Source organism: Phyllobates terribilis, unplaced genomic scaffold (genome assembly GCF_046119375.1).
Source record: "Phyllobates terribilis strain yellow unplaced genomic scaffold, ASM4611937v1 Scaffold_5__5_contigs__length_657084704, whole genome shotgun sequence".
Lineage (NCBI taxonomy): Eukaryota > Metazoa > Chordata > Amphibia > Anura > Dendrobatidae > Phyllobates > Phyllobates terribilis.
This window is the reverse complement of record NW_027362765.1, coordinates 57317218-57333223: the sequence shown is the minus strand read 5'-3', so window position 1 is coordinate 57333223 and position 16006 is coordinate 57317218. Positions and strand designations below refer to the sequence as shown.

Sequence of the window (16006 nt, the reverse complement as noted above, 5' to 3'; positions counted from 1 at the left end):
CACACCTATTTCTTGTATTGGAAGTGCCGTCAGTTTTTTTCTGTATCATCATATGGGCAGTAAAGATTTGTTTAAAGTCATAGTAATCTTAGTGTATGTAAACTTTTGACTTTGCAGTTAGTAATAAAAAATGACTTAAAACATTCTCGCCCTCTCATTATTCTGGCATTTGGCAAATATTAAAAATTTTGGTAATCTTACTTGACCTAAAATGGGAAAGGTTTATTCCGATTACATATACATATATATATATATATATATATATATATATATATATATATATATATATATTACACTGCTCAAAAAAATAAAGGGAACACTTAAACAACAGAATATACCTCCAAGTAAATCAAACTTCTGTGAAATCAAACTGTCCACTTAGGAAGCAACACTGATTGACAATCAGTTCCACATGCTGTTGTGCACATGGAATAGACAATAGATGGAAATTATTGGCAATTATCAAGACGCCCTCAATAAAGGAGTGGTTCTGTAGGTGGGGACCACAGACCACATCTCAGTACCAATGCTTTCTGGTTGATGTTTTGGTTACTTTTGAATGTTGGTTGTGCTTTCTCACTCGTGGTAGCATGAGACGGACTCTACGACCCACAGAAGTTGCTCAGGTAGTGCAGCTCATCCAGGATGGCACATCAATGCGAGCTGTGGCAAGGAGGTTTGCTGTGTCTGTCAGCGTAGTGTCCAGAGGCTGGAGGCGCTACCAGGAGACAGGCCAGTACACCAGGAGACGTGGAGGGGGCCGTAAGAGGGCAACAACCCAGCAGCAGGACCGCTACCTCCGCCTTTGTGCAACGAGGAACAGGAGGAGCACTACTAGAGCCCTGCAAAATGACCTTCAGCAGGCCACAAATGTGCATGTGTCGACACAAACGGTTAGAAACCGACTCCATGAGGGTGGTATGAGGGCCCGACGTCCACAGATGGGGGTTGTGCTCACAGCCCAACACCGTGCATGACGCTTGGCATTTGCCACAGAACACCAGGATTGGCAAAGTCGCCACTGGCGCCCTGTGCTCTTCACAGATGAAAGCAGGTTCACACTGAGCACATGTGACAGACATGACAAAGTCTGGAGACGTAGCTGAGAGCGATCTGCTGACTGCAACATCCTTCAGCATGACTGGTTTGGCAGTGGGTCAGTAATGGTGTGGGGTGGCATTTCTTTGGAGGGCCGCACAGCCCTCCATGTGCTCACCAGAGGTAGCCTGACTGCCATTAGGTACCGAGATGAGATCCTCAGACCCCTTGTGAGACCATATGCTGGTGTGGTTGGCCCTGGGTTCCTCCTAATGCAGGACAATGCCAGACCTCATGTGGCTGGAGTGTGTCAGCAGTTCCAGCAAGATGAAGGCATTGAAGCTATGGACTGGCCCACCCGTTCCCCAGACCTGAATCCGATTGAGCACATCTGGGACATCACGTCTCGCTCCATCCACCAACGTCATGTTGCACCACAGTCTGTCCAGGAGTTGGCGGATGCTTTAGTCCAGGTCTTGGAGGAGATCCCACAGGAGACCATCCGCAACCTCATCAGGAGCATGCCCAGGCGTTGTAGGGAGGTCATACAGGCATGTGGAGGCTACACACAATACTGAGCCTCATTTTGACTTGTTTTAAGGACATTACATAAAAGTTGGATCAGACTTTAGTGTGTTTTTCCACTTTAATTTTGGGGGTGACTGTAAATCCAGGCCTCCATTGGTTAATACATTTGATTTCCATTGATGATTTTTGTGTGATTTTGTTGTCAGCACATTCAACTTTGTGCAGAACAAAGTATTCAATGAGAATATTTCATTCATCCAGATCTAGGATGTGTTATTTGAGTGTTCCCTTTATCTTTTTGAGCAGTGTGTGTGTGTGTATATATATATATGTATGTGTGTATATATATATATATATATCAGTACAGACCAAAAGTTTGGACACACCTTCTGATTTAAAGATTTTTCTGTATTTTCATAACTATGAAAATTGTACATTCACACTGAAGGCATCAAAACTATGAATTAACACATGTGGAATTATATACTTAACAAAAAAGTGTGAAAAAACTGAAAATATGTCTTATATTCTAGGTTCTTCAAAGTAGTCACCTTTTGCTTTGATGATTGCTTTGCACACTCTTGGCATTCTCTTGATGAGCTTCAAGAGGTAGTCACTGGAAATGGTCTTCCAACAATCTTGAAGGAGTTCCCAGAGATGCTTAGCACTTGTTGGCCCTTTTGCCTTCACTCTGCGGTCCAGCTCACCCCAAACCATCTCGATTGGGTTCAGGTCTGGTGACTGTGGAGGCCAGGTCATCTGGCGTTGCACCCCATCACTCTCCGTCTTGGTTAAATAGCCCTTACACAGCCTGGAGGTGTGTTTGGGGTCATTATCCTGTTGAAAAATAAATGATGGTCCAACTAAACGCAAACCGGATGGAATAGCATGCTGCTGCAAGATGCTGTGGTAGCCATGCTGGTTCAGTATGCCTTCAATTTTGAATAAATCCCCAACAGTGTCACCAGCAAAGCACCCCCACACCATCACACCTCCTCCTCCATGCTTCATGGTGGGAACCAGGCATGTAGAGTCCATCCGTTCACCTTTTCTGCGTCGCACAAAGACACGGTGGTTGGAACCAAAGATCTCAAATTTGGACTCATCAGAACAAAGCACAGATTTCCACTGGTCTGATGTCCATTCCTTGTGTTCTTTAGTCCAAACAAGTCTCTTCTGCTTGTTGCCTGTCCTTAGCAGTGGTTTCCTAGCAGCTATTTTACCATGAAGGCCTGCTGCACAAAGTCTTCTTGTTGTTGAAGAGATGTGTCTGCTGCTAGAACTCTGTGTGGCATTGACCTGGTCTCTAATCTGAGCTGCTGTTAACCTGCTATTTCTGAGGCTTGTGACTCAGATAAACTTATCCTCAGAAGCAGAGGTGACTCTTGGTCTTCCTTTCCTGGGGCGGTCCTCATGTGAGCCAATTTCTTTGTAGCGCTTGATGGTTTTTGCAACTGCACTTGTGGACACTTTCAAAGTTTGCCCAATTTTTCGCACTGACTTACCTTCATTTCTTAAAGTAATGATGGCCACTCGTTTTTCTTTACTTAGCTGCTTTTTTCTTGCCATAATACAAATTCTAACAGTCTATTCAGTAGGACTATCAGCTGTGTATCCACCTGACTTCTGCACAACACAACTGATGGTTCCAACCCCATTTATAAGACAAGAAATCCCACTTCTTAAACCTGACAGGGCACACCTGTGAAGTGAAAACCATTTCCGGTGACTACCTCTTGAAGCTCATCAAGAGAATGCCAAGAGTGTGCAAAGCAGTCATCAAAGCAAAAGGTGACTACTTTGAAGAACCTAGAATATGACATATTTTCAGTTCTTTCACTCTTTTTTGTTAAGTATATAATTCCACATGTGTTAAATCATAGTTTTGATGCTTTCAGTGTGAATGTACAATTTTCAAAGTCATGAAAATACAGAACAATCTTTAAATGAGAAAGTGTGTCCAAACTTTTGGTCTGTACTGTGTATATGTATATATATACATATATATATATATATTATAGGGGGTCCCAATTAAAACTTTTGCTAGATTTGCTGGATTTTGTGTATGCCCCTGCTTGTAACGCCCCTTTTTATTTAATGTAAGCTCTAGAAGCTGACTTTCAGGTCAGGGAGATCTAAGTCTGGCCCATAGATCTTAACGATTCATTTACAAATTAACAAACATGTGGATTTCTCTGGAATAAAACATCGGATTGCAAATATCAAGGTATCATTTTATTAAACTTTCTATGACCTGAATGCCCATATAGACGCCTCAGAGGATTTATCCTTTTGAAAGATTCTCTTCATAGGGCTAATTTACTTACCATGTTGACGCAATAAAAATATGGAAGACATGTCATGTGATTGTATTTTCTAGCTGTGAAAAAAAAATTAGCTGAATGTGTGTTAAATCTCTCATCACTCCAACTATGATTCATCCATGGTCTTCTTTAGTCTCTGATTACTTTGCGCCAACTATAACACTGGATGCAATAGTCATGCCATTATTTAAAACACATGCACTAGGTCTAGAGAGGTTACATGCCATACATACAGGCATCACTCCTGTGGCTTGTGTTTAATTCTAGCCATCATATAAAAAGTGTCATGTCGCTTTGTCCTCAATCAGGGAGGAGCTGCCGTAATAGGATATCCAGTCCGTATAAACAGGGAAAACAAAACATCTACGCACTATATCTCCTTACATGTTTTATAAATGCTAGTCATTGTATTATTTCCTGGGATTCTTTATGATGTTACATCGTCATCTTCTCCCCATTCAGGTCCCTACAAAATCGAATCATCTCAGTGGAGATTTTCTATATAAGAGAATTCTCCTGATTGACCCGTCAAGGATGGATAGGGACAGGGAAAAGATGGCGGAGAGGATATTACACCTCACCCTAGAGATCCTCTTCCGGCTTACTGGAGAGGTGAGAGATTCTGATGACGTCACATTACATCATTCTTATCTATGGGAATAACAGATGGACAGAACTGGAGAGGTGAGGACTCTAGAAATGTCTATACTGAGATTTATTAATGTGTCTCTTCATAACCAGGATTACACAGTAGTGAAGAAGACCTCTAGTGAGCGCTGTCAGGCCACTGTGTCTGAGGGATGGGGAAGACCCTTGAGCCCAATCACAGAGTTTCCACCTCACCCCCTGATACATGAGGACATCAATGACCAGGAGATCCTGGAACTCACCTACAAGATTATTGAGTTGCTGACTGGAGAGGTGACACTGCTGGGAATGCTGGGACATTACACAGTAATGCTATGAAGGGATCGGGGGATGATGGTATCATTGTATGTGTCAGGTTCCTATAAGGTGTCAGGATGTCACCGTGTATTTCTCCATGGAGGAGTGGGAGTATTTAGAAGGACACAAAGATCTGTACAAGGACATCATGATGGAGGTTCCCAAGTCCCTCACATCACCAGGTAATAGACAGGACTAAATACACACGGCCTATAATTATCTTTATGTAAAGAATGAATCCAGTCCCTGTTTGTGTTTCCTCCAGTTTTATCCAGTAAGCGGACAACACCAGAGAGATGTCCCCATCCTCTTCTTCCACAGGACAGTAAACAAGAAGATCCCAATGTTCCTCAGGATCATAAGGTAGATGGAGACAAGGTGTCATGAAATCTCCCCTATGACTTGTAGACGGCTGTGAAGGTCTTGTGCTCAGTCTGGTTTTATCTACCAGTATTATACACTGAATGGCCAAGAGATACTTACCATTACGATAAGAGTTTCCTTGTATGGAAATTAGACCTGTGACTCTGGCTTGCAGTTTATAATGTGAGCTTATATATAATAGTTTTCTGTTAATTTGTTTTAGTGTTAATTCATACCTGAATTGGAATATGAGGCAAGGGTTATCAGAGCTAGACCAGCTATGACCAGGACCAGTATTTGAAAACTGAATACCTTGTAAGGTTTTCTCATGCACTAATGTGGAGAATATATTAAGAATGTTGTTATGAAGGAAATACTGTACATTCAATAAAAGGGAATCCTGTGGATGTAACAACTCTCCCATTAAAAAAGTCCAATGAGGACATAGTCTTGCAAATTCCAGCCAGCCAAAAGCAACACTGGTGCTCCATCTAAAGTGCCCAAATACATACTGTAGCTAATTTTTGCTTAGTGATATTGCACAATACCAGAAATTGCTGCAGTTCTGAAGGCCAAAAGAGCTCCAGCAAGCTATTAGATTGGTGTCTGTAATAAAGTGGCCATTCAGTGCACGTTTTATACTTGGTGGAGATGACAGGATAAAGCTGATCACAGACATTACATGTTGTCTGGATCTTCTCACAATTTTCTGGTTATGGAGGCTGCTGGAGAATTAGGAGCTGACAGATTGGATTTATACAGGAGACCTGCAGCTATGTGATAACTACTGCTGTTATTTTTGGTCGTCGTGTTCATTTACAGTATGTTCTTTACTCCTCTTGTGACTTTTCCATCTGTTTGTGATTTTTACAATATTTATTTAAGGATAAAGATCTGACCCATATTAATACTACAGAGACATATGTGAGGGGTGATGAGCAGTGTAAAGAGGAGATTCCTTCAGATAACCACACAGGTGAGTAGTGAACACTAAATCCCGAGAAGTCACAGACTCTACTCCGTCACCGGCTGCTAGATATACATGATGAATTTGTTAAGGCTGTGGTAGATCTGCTCACTCGGCTACACATTGAGGTATAAACGGAATACTGTCTCTTTAAATTTTGAGTTGGTTTATTGTGCAGCATAAACCAATAAAAATTCATGGAAAATAAAAATAGCCCATCCGGCCTAACGGCAAACAAAAATAGGAAAAGAGTCCAGCAAAGTACTTGCATCGGCCGGGGTCTGGCCACTCCAGGTTAGCAAAAACGACACGGTTTAGGTTCAGCAGGAACAAACACATGCTCCTCTCTCTGGAGCTGGCCTCCAGATACTGACCAACTCCTGAATCAAAAGGCAGGCTTATTATAGCCACTAAACCACGCCCTGGAGTGGAGATAGGGTGGATAGCTTCCCTCCCAGCACTTAGCTATCCACCTGTAAAGCATGCCCTTGTAGTTCTGCCTATTAACCCTCTATGCACGTAATGTGCCAGAGAAACCTCCATGTTTTACATCACTGAAGCAAAAAGTCTCAGAGACACGTATCTCCCCTCCAGTATTCTGCCAGTGACTTTGTCACGAGGCATATTGCAATGTTAATGAAAACCCCCTACACTTTTTTTCTCCCCATTTTTTGACATCACATTTTCAGCAGTAACGTTTCAATGCTGAAAATTTGAAATGGGGCTTTTGTTCCACACAGACAATATATAAGGCCGATCTCTGTTCCCTTTGGATCATGGCCACACAGATATGTGATCACTGAGATCAGTGATTGGCTGCAGCACTCACATGTCCATTAGGCCGGAGAGTGCGTAAAGAGACAGATGGGGTAACTTGGCAGCATTGTAAGAGGAGTATTGGAGGATCGTTAAGAGGAGAGTGCTTTGCTTTATTCTATTATATTAAAGCATGCTAGACATTGTTTTGAAAAAAAATGTATTGGTGGACAAATCCATCAATGTTTTCCACAGGATCCCAATAACTTTCTTCTGGACCATAGTATTTACAATTTAGGAGATAAAATAATTTCTCTCTGGATCTTTTAACATCCAATTTTGACCCATTAGGATCAAACAATTTTTGACCCTAAAATTAGACTTGAACCTTTATTTAGGCCATGCGATGTTTCAGCTCCAGTGAGTTTATCTTCTAAATGTGCCCCTGCTTGGCATGGTCTGATCATGCCACATCTCCTGGGCAGGGGAGGAAACACAAGATTCTTTCTGTGAGTTAAAGCATGTTTAAAAACAGGCTGGAAAAAATTTTAACGTTTTACCTCACAGAAAGAATCAGCTACGATCCCATGCTGTCCTGTCTGTATAGTCTCTTTTGCTTCCTCCCATGACCAGGAGATCAGACCATGTTCCTACACGGTCAGACATAACTATTACACAATATATAGCATGGTCACATTTATAAAATTATCTCAGCATAGGAACATTTTTATTAATCATATTCAATTGAAGAACATATTTTTATTCCAAGATCTATTGCCTAAAATGTACTTTGTTTGTGGGACAACCCCTTTAAGGCCAAGTGTAGGAGAGGCACCTTCAACTTAATATTGGTTTTTTTTCTGTGCAGTTTTTTCCATTTTGTTGTACTTTTTGCCAAATAGTATTTATGTTATAGGAAAGAGCAGCAGCATCAGAGTACCAACCTCTAAATTTGGCTTTGATTGGTCATAAATCCACTTCTAAGATTGTTCAGGAGAAGAGAGAGAAGCGCTAGATAACTGAACAGTCACACATGGTCACTTATAGAGAGGTGTCTTGTAACTCATTTTACTGTCTGATATGTATTGAAATACAATCTTCCACATTAAAATGGCAACATCAAGAAGGAAATTTTGAAAATCACAGGATTTACAGATATGATAATAGTATGCAAATGATGAAAAAAAAATTTATTACATTTTATTAATGGTCGTCTGAAGAATGTTCTGCCATGCTGAATGCACTTAGGCACACAGATCATCCAGGTCTACTGCTGGAAGCTCACTTTGCAATTACCAACCAATAATGTCCTAGATGTTATCAATGGGAAACAAGTCCGGAGATGCAGAAGGCCATGGTACAGTATTATATTTAGGTTATGCAGGAAACTCACAGCAGCGCAACAACATGCGGCCTGATGTTATGTTGAAATTGGCTCCTGGAACACTTTGGAGAAATGGCCACACTACTGGTTCTATTACCAAATCAATGTAACATCAGGATTTTAACGTACCTGTAATTAATGCTAAAGAGGTCCGGCTACCATACATGATGCCACTTCTCACCATAATCCCATGGTTAAGATAGGTGTGACGTTCCCTTGTGAAGACCTCTTTATGGCGTTGCCAATGTGAGATTCAAAGAATGGTGCATAGTGCCCCATTCAATAATGCAAGTGAAATTATATGTCACATGCCAAGCCTAAGTCCTCAAACAGTTTCTGCACAAACTATCAGAAGGCATTTGCACAACATTGGGCTACCAGCCAGACTTCCAGCTACAGATGTCCATTGACCTCACGCCTTCGCTCTCATAGGCTATAAAGTTGCAGAGCAAGATGGCAATGGAAGAAGGAATGGAGGTCTATCCTCTTTAGCTATGAGTCCCTCTTTTATCTTGGGTGATAGCCAGTGGTTGGTCTGGAGACAAAGTGGGCATCACCATGAACAAACCTTCTTGAGGCAATGAGAAAGTGTCTCAGCAGCCATTAATTAACATGACAGCCTCAGGCCACATGTTGCTCGTGCTACTCTGAGTATTCTGCAAGGTCTAAATATGCTACCATGGCATGCAGTGTCTCCGGCTTTGTCTGCTATCAAGAACATCTGGGATGTCAGTGGCTGACATTTGCAAAAGGAGCTGCCAGCAGATCTTAATGATTTGCATGACCAAGTGCATTCAATGGCAGGACATTCCTCAAACAACCATCTAAGGCCGGAGTCACATTAGCGTAACGCATCCGATGTGTGAGCATCGGATGTGATATGCTAATGACACTCTGCTCCTGGTCTGCTGCGAGCGGGAGCCGAGTGTCAGTGCCCTGTGCTCTGATCCTCTCACATGAGAGGATCGCAGCACAGCTGTGGAGGAGACTGAGAAATTAATTTCTCCATCTCCTTCATTGCTGGCATCTACGGGCATCTCACTGCACTTGGCTGATATCCGAGTGCAGTGCGATGTTTCACACACATCCATAGACTTACATGGGTGCGTGCGATCTGAATTTCGCATGCAATCGCAGCATGCTGTTTTTTTTATCAGTCCGATCTCGATCTGATCTGAAACAAAAAAACGTATACACTGTGTGCAGAATTATTAGGCAAGTTGTATTTTAGAGGATTATTTTTATTATTGATCAACAACTATGTTCTCAATCAACCCAAAAGACTCATAAATATCCAAGCTTAATATTTTTGGAAGTTGTAGTGTTTTTTTTTTTAGATTTGACTATCTTAGGAGGATATCTGTTTGTGCAGGTAACTATTACTGTGCAGAATTATTAGGCAACTTAATAAAAACCAAATATAATCCCATCTCACTTGTTTATTTTCACCTGGTAAACCAATATCCGTGCACAAAATTTAGAAATAAACATTTCTGACAGGCAAAAACAAAAACCCAAAAAATTAGTGATCAATATAGCCAACTTTCTTTATGATGACACTCAACAGCCTTCCATCCATAGATTCTGTCAGTTGTTTGATCTGTGTTCGATCAACATTGCGTGCAGCAGCCACCACAGCCTCCCAGACACTGTTCCGAGAGGTGTACTGTTTTCCCTCCCTGTAGATCTCACATTTTATGGTTGACCACAGGTTCTCTATGGGGTTCAGATCAGGTGAACAAGGGGGTCATGTCATTATTTTTTCTTCTTTTATACCTTTACTGGCCAGCCACGCTGTGGAGTAGTTGGATGCATGTGATGGAGCATTGTCCTGCATGAAAATCATGTTTTTCTTGAACGATACCGATTTCTTCCTGTACCACTGCTTGAAGACGTTGTCTTCCAGAAACTGGCAGTAGGTCTGGGAGTTGAGCTTCACTCCATCCTCAACCCGAAAAGGTCCCACAAGTTCATCTTTGATGATACCAGCCCCTACCAGTACCCCACTTGCACCTTACTGGCGTCTGAGTCGGAGTGGAGCTCTCTGCCCTTTACTGATCCAGCCTCTGGCCCATCCATCTGGCCTATCAAGAGTCACTCTCATTTCATCAGTCCATAAAACCTTTGAAAAATCAGTCTTAAGATACTTCTTGGCCCATTCTTGACGTTTTATCTTATGTTTCTTGTTCAAAGGTGGTCGTTTTTCAGCCTTCCTTACCTTGGCCATGTCCCTGAGTATCGCACACCTTGTGCTTTTTGATACTCCAGTAACGTTGCAGCTCTGAAATATGGCAAAACTGGTGGCGAATGGCATCTTGGCAGCTTCACGCTTGATTTTCCTCAATTCGTGGGTAGTTATTTTGCGCCTTTTTTGGCTAACACGCTTCTTGCGACCCTGTTGGCTATTTGCCATGAAACGCTTGATTTTTCGGTGATCACGCTTCAAAAGTTTGGAAATTTCAAGACTGCTGCATCCCTCTGCAAGACATCTCACAATTTTGGACTTTTCTGAGCCCGTCAAATCTCTCTTCTGACCCATTTTGCCAAAGGAAAGGAAGTTGCCTAATAATTAAGCACACGTTATATAGGGTGTTGATGTCATTAGTCAACACCCCTCCTCATTACAGAGATGCACATCACCAGATTTACTTAATTGGTAGATGGCTCTCAAGCCTATGCAGCTTGGAGTAGGACAACACGTATAAAAAGTATCATGTGATCAAAATACTCATTTGCCTAATAATTCTGAACACAGTGTATGAGCACACCATCATAGCTTAACATTTGACCGAATGCAATCCGATTTTTTATCAGATTGTATTTGTCCTATTTAATCGCTAGTGGGAGCGAGCCCTAATTGATAGCAACCAAGGCTGTAAGTGTAGGGATTTCTGCATGTGGTGCTCCTATTTGATACTGAATAAATCGATATGTTTTCAAAATTTGTTTCCATTTTTTCATCATTTGTATATCAGTAACAAGTCTATCCTTCCTGGGATTTCAATAACTCATGAATTTTCCTTCTTGGTGTTGTAATTTTAATGTTGAGGAGTGTATATAAATCAAACCCAACCAATTCGAAGCAGTCGAATGTCAGATATCTTCTGGTGGTTGAATACATATTACTTCTGCTGTTACTAATTGCACATTTTTCCACATATAACTGTGTATTTTTTACATGTTGAGGCACTCTTGGTGTACTGTTTTGTATCATATTTTACTTTGATATTTATTACTACTTGTAATCATTGTTGGATTGTTCCATCAGGTGGTTTCCTTCTACCTACAATTTGATTTGTACATTACAGTTGTGCAAATCAATATCTCTTGCTCACCCATTTCTTCTTTTTTCTGTGTCTATAGTATTTTTATAGATTCACATGGTTTTTAATTTACATATGCATAAAACTGGTCTAATATACTTACCAGCAAGGTGAGGAAGGGGATGAGGCAGGAAGCAATTCAGAAGCCAAAGTTAATATCTAGCAGTAGTACAAGACCTAATGTTGCTGTCACTGTCCTAGTCAATTGAAAATGTAATTTTACTACAATTTGTATAGACATTTCATATGAAAAGGTTACAGAATTCATAATACAATAGAAATAATTTCAATGCAGTGCTATTGAAAAACAACAAAACTGGTTTTATTCTTCGCAGATGACTGTACCAGGAGCTTGGAGGGATATCTTATATTTTCAGATTTTAAAGCAGATAATCATATTATCACACCAGATACAAATGAAGACTATGCCATATCCCCAGACATACCGCCAGCACTTCTGAGCCAAGATTTATCATCTGAGCCTTTTCAACAGGTCCTGTGTTCTGATTCATCACAAACTGTTGAGCGAAATAAAAATATCAGAAGTGGTGTTAAACATCAAAGAGAATACACAGGGAAGAAGCCATATTCATGTTCTATATGTGGGAAATGTTGTTCTCAGAAATCTGACCTTGCTAAACATGAGAGAATTCACACAGGGGAGAAACCATATTCATGTTCAGTATGTGGGAAATGTTTTTGTCAGACATCTGACCTTGCTAAACATCTGAGAATTCATACAGGGGACAAGCCATTTTCATGTTCAGAATGTGGGAAATGTTTTATCAACAAATCGCATCTTATTAGACATCAGAGAATTCACACAGGGGAGAAGACATGTTCATGTTTTGAATGTGGGAAATGTTTTAATCAGAAATCTTCTCTAGTTATACATCAGAGAATTCACACAGGAGAGAAGCCATTTTCATGTTCAGAATGTGGAAAGTGTTACTCTCAGAAATCTGATCTTGCTAAACATCAAAGAACTCACACGGGGGAGAAGCCATTTTCATGTTCTGAATGTCAGAGATGTTTTAACCGCAAATCTCATCTTATTAGACATCAGAGAATTCACACAGGGGAAAAGCCATTTTCATGTACCATATGTGGAAAGTGTTTTAGCCAAAACTCATCTTTAATTAAACATCAAAGATCTCACATGGGAAAAACATTTACATGTTCTGAATGTGGGAAATGGTTTACCCACAAATCATATTTTCTTAAACATCAGAGAAATCACACAGAGAAGTAGCACTCTTCTTTTTTTTCTCACTTTTTTCCAAGTGTCACAACTCCAGATCACTGCCTACTGGAATCTTTTCTTTTTCTTTCCCTGGAACAGCAATGGCACTCAAACTAGTCCTCCACTGTGATAGCCCATCACATTAGAAGATAGCGCATTGTGTGTTCAGATGTCAGTTGGAGTAGTAGTGTTGTTGTTTGACTACAATTTGATGACTGTGCACTGCCTCTTCATCAAAACGATTATTGACATCCTGTGACCTATTTCATCGACAAGTTGTTTGCTTCCTGAGGATTCTTTTTCATGAATCTGTATTTCCTAGAGAAGATATAAAAAGATGCATACACAGGCCCATATCAATATGAGAGAGAGATCTGAACTGCTGCGAAAGGAAACGGTATTTAAATTAAAATCTTGACTCACATCCACTGGTCTTCTGCACATGCACAAATTAAAGAATGTTGCACACCAGTAATAATTAATGCACAAGCAAAACATAAACAATGATTAGTTTTCAAGGATCATTCTGTCTCAAAAGATTTGGAGGCATCTGATTTCTGTGAGAATATCTTATCTAGATATCAGCATCTTAGAGAAGATTCTAACAATATCTGCAGGCTGAGCATTGCATTCTTGGCGCTGAAACAAAACATGATTTTATCAAGCTGGAATATAGCTGTCTCGTAAAAATTAATATAACATATTGGAAAGTTAGATTATAATAGCTGTATTGGTTATTTTCTTTATCAACTGAATGTTTTTATTCAGTCACAATATTCTTGGCATGCTTCTCACACCATTGCATGCGAATGTATCACAAGTTTGTCCGTTTTTGTAAATCGTGGTCTAGCACCAGTGATCACGCTTCTTCTGAAATGTTGATTCACACTGAAATTGATACACTGAGAATTTGTTCACTTGATTTTATGCTGTACATTGTGGTCATGTCTCTAATTTCCATACAGTAAAGCTCCAATTATGAAAAAGGAAATGTTTCTAATAAAGTCACCATTCCCTGTAAATAAATTATGTGCATAGAATATTATAAATATTACACCTGCATCTTAAAAGTGTTGTCCAACATCTTTCTCTTTTGCACGCTTTGACATTTGTCATGGAAAAATTATTATTTATTATTATAGTGCTATTTATTCCATGGCGCTTTATATGTGAAAAAGGGGCTATACATAGCAAAAACAATTACAATAATCTTGAACAAAAACGAGTCGGCAACTGGTACAGGAGGAGAGAGGACCCTGCTCGCGAGGGCTCACAATCTACGAGGGATGGGTGAGTATACAATAGTTGAGGGTAGAGCTGGTCGTGCAGCGGTGTGGTGGATCGACGGTTACTGCAGGTTCTAGGCTTGCCGGAAGAGGTGGGTCTTCAGGTTCCTTTTGAAGGTTTCCATGGTAGGCGAGAGTCTGATGTGTTGGGGTAGAGAGATCCAGAGTAGGGGGGATGCACGGGAGAGATCTTGCATGCAATTGTAGGAAGAGGAGATAAGAGGGGAGTAGAGAAGGAGATCTTGTGAGGATCGGAGGTTGCGTGCAGGTAAGTACCAGGAGACTAGGTCACAGATTTATGGAGGAGACAGGTTGTGGATGGCTTTGCATGCTAAGGTTAGGGTTTTGAACTGGAGTTTCTGAGCAATGAGGAGCCAGTGTAGGGATTGACGGAGAGAAGAGGCTGGGGAATAGCGGGGAGACAGGTGGATTAGTCGGGAAGCAGAGTTTAGGATAGATTGGAGGGGTGCGAGTGTTAGAAGGGAGGCTACAGAGCAGAAGATTGCAGTAGTCGAGGTGTGAGATGATGAAGGCATGCACTGGTGTTTTTGCAGATTCGTGGTTGAGGAATATGCGGTTACGGGAGATATTTTTGAGTTGGAGTCGGCAGGAAGTGTAAAGGGCTTAGGTATGTGGTTTGAAGGAGTTATTAGAGTCCAGGGTTACCCTGAGGCAGCGGGCTTGCAGGACTAGGGAGAGTGGACAGCCATTGACTTTGATGGCTAGGTCAGGTGGGGGAGTTGAGTGAGATGGTGCTAAGATGATAAATTTGGTTTTATCCATGTTAAGTTTTAGAAATCTAGCAGAGAAGGATGAAATAGCAGACAGACATAGTGGGATTCTGGTTAGTAACATTCTGTAAAATGTGATCTGGCAGTTGCAAGGGCAATCATTTGGCACCCAACTTGTTACAGCAAACAAATAGCGTGCTCTATTAATGAAATGATCGCGAACAGCAGTGTCTCTGCATCTTATGTCACATCAAGTGGCAGAGAGAAGCATTAAATAACCCATTTACAATTTATTACTGATGATTAATAACATTTTTGAATCTTATATCCTTGTCTTTTGTGTAAATCAAGTTTATTGAAGTTACTGTAAGCATTACAAATTGTGTAAATCTTAAGCGAAGTATAGGTGAGCGTTTACAAAAAACAACAAATCCCTGGTATATATAAGGTGTCCTAGAGGGCATTATTACCTATAAATACATCCAACAAAGAAAAAAAAATGCCGGGACCAAAATACATCCACATTATTTAAAAAGATGTACATTTTATTGAATAAAAGACACAAACAAATATTATAGGAATCCAACAACAGAGATAATGATGCACAGAAAGGTGAGTGAGCAACAGAGATAGCCCAATTCTGTATATACTCTAATTCTGTAGGTATAAAGTGACATAGTGCTCAATAAATCTCTGATCATATAAATAATACATCAAATACATATTTATAAAGAAAATATATGTGTACACTCAAAGTGAGTATATAATCATAAATCAATGTATTTGTGAATCAAACCTACATACATAATTGGGTACTATCCCTCAACTTTAAGCATATAAGCAATCCATGAATATAGAGTAACATAGTCACTGCTCACTCACTGTAACATACCTGGCGGCATACTTGCATAGTGCACCATCTCCCACTATGCAAGATCGCAAACTTAATCTTCAGTCCAGTCTGCCAGCCTGGCTTCTGTTCTTGCTGTCTGCTTGTCCCTGTCCTGACTGCTTAGGGTGGTGGCCCAGTTACTTCCTGTTTCTTGTAGCTGCTGTGGGCACACCCCTAATGCGTCTCCAGCCTATTGCTGTCTGTCACTGGATATTTAAACCAGCTC

At 40.6% G+C, this 16006-nt stretch overlaps 1 pseudogene; it reads left to right on the top strand.

Moving 5' to 3' along the window:
• The window catches only part of LOC141271445 (uncharacterized), a 129121-nt pseudogene extending 113641 nt beyond the window's left edge, over positions 1 to 15480 (top strand).
• Positions 15481 to 16006: the final 526 nt, after the last annotated feature.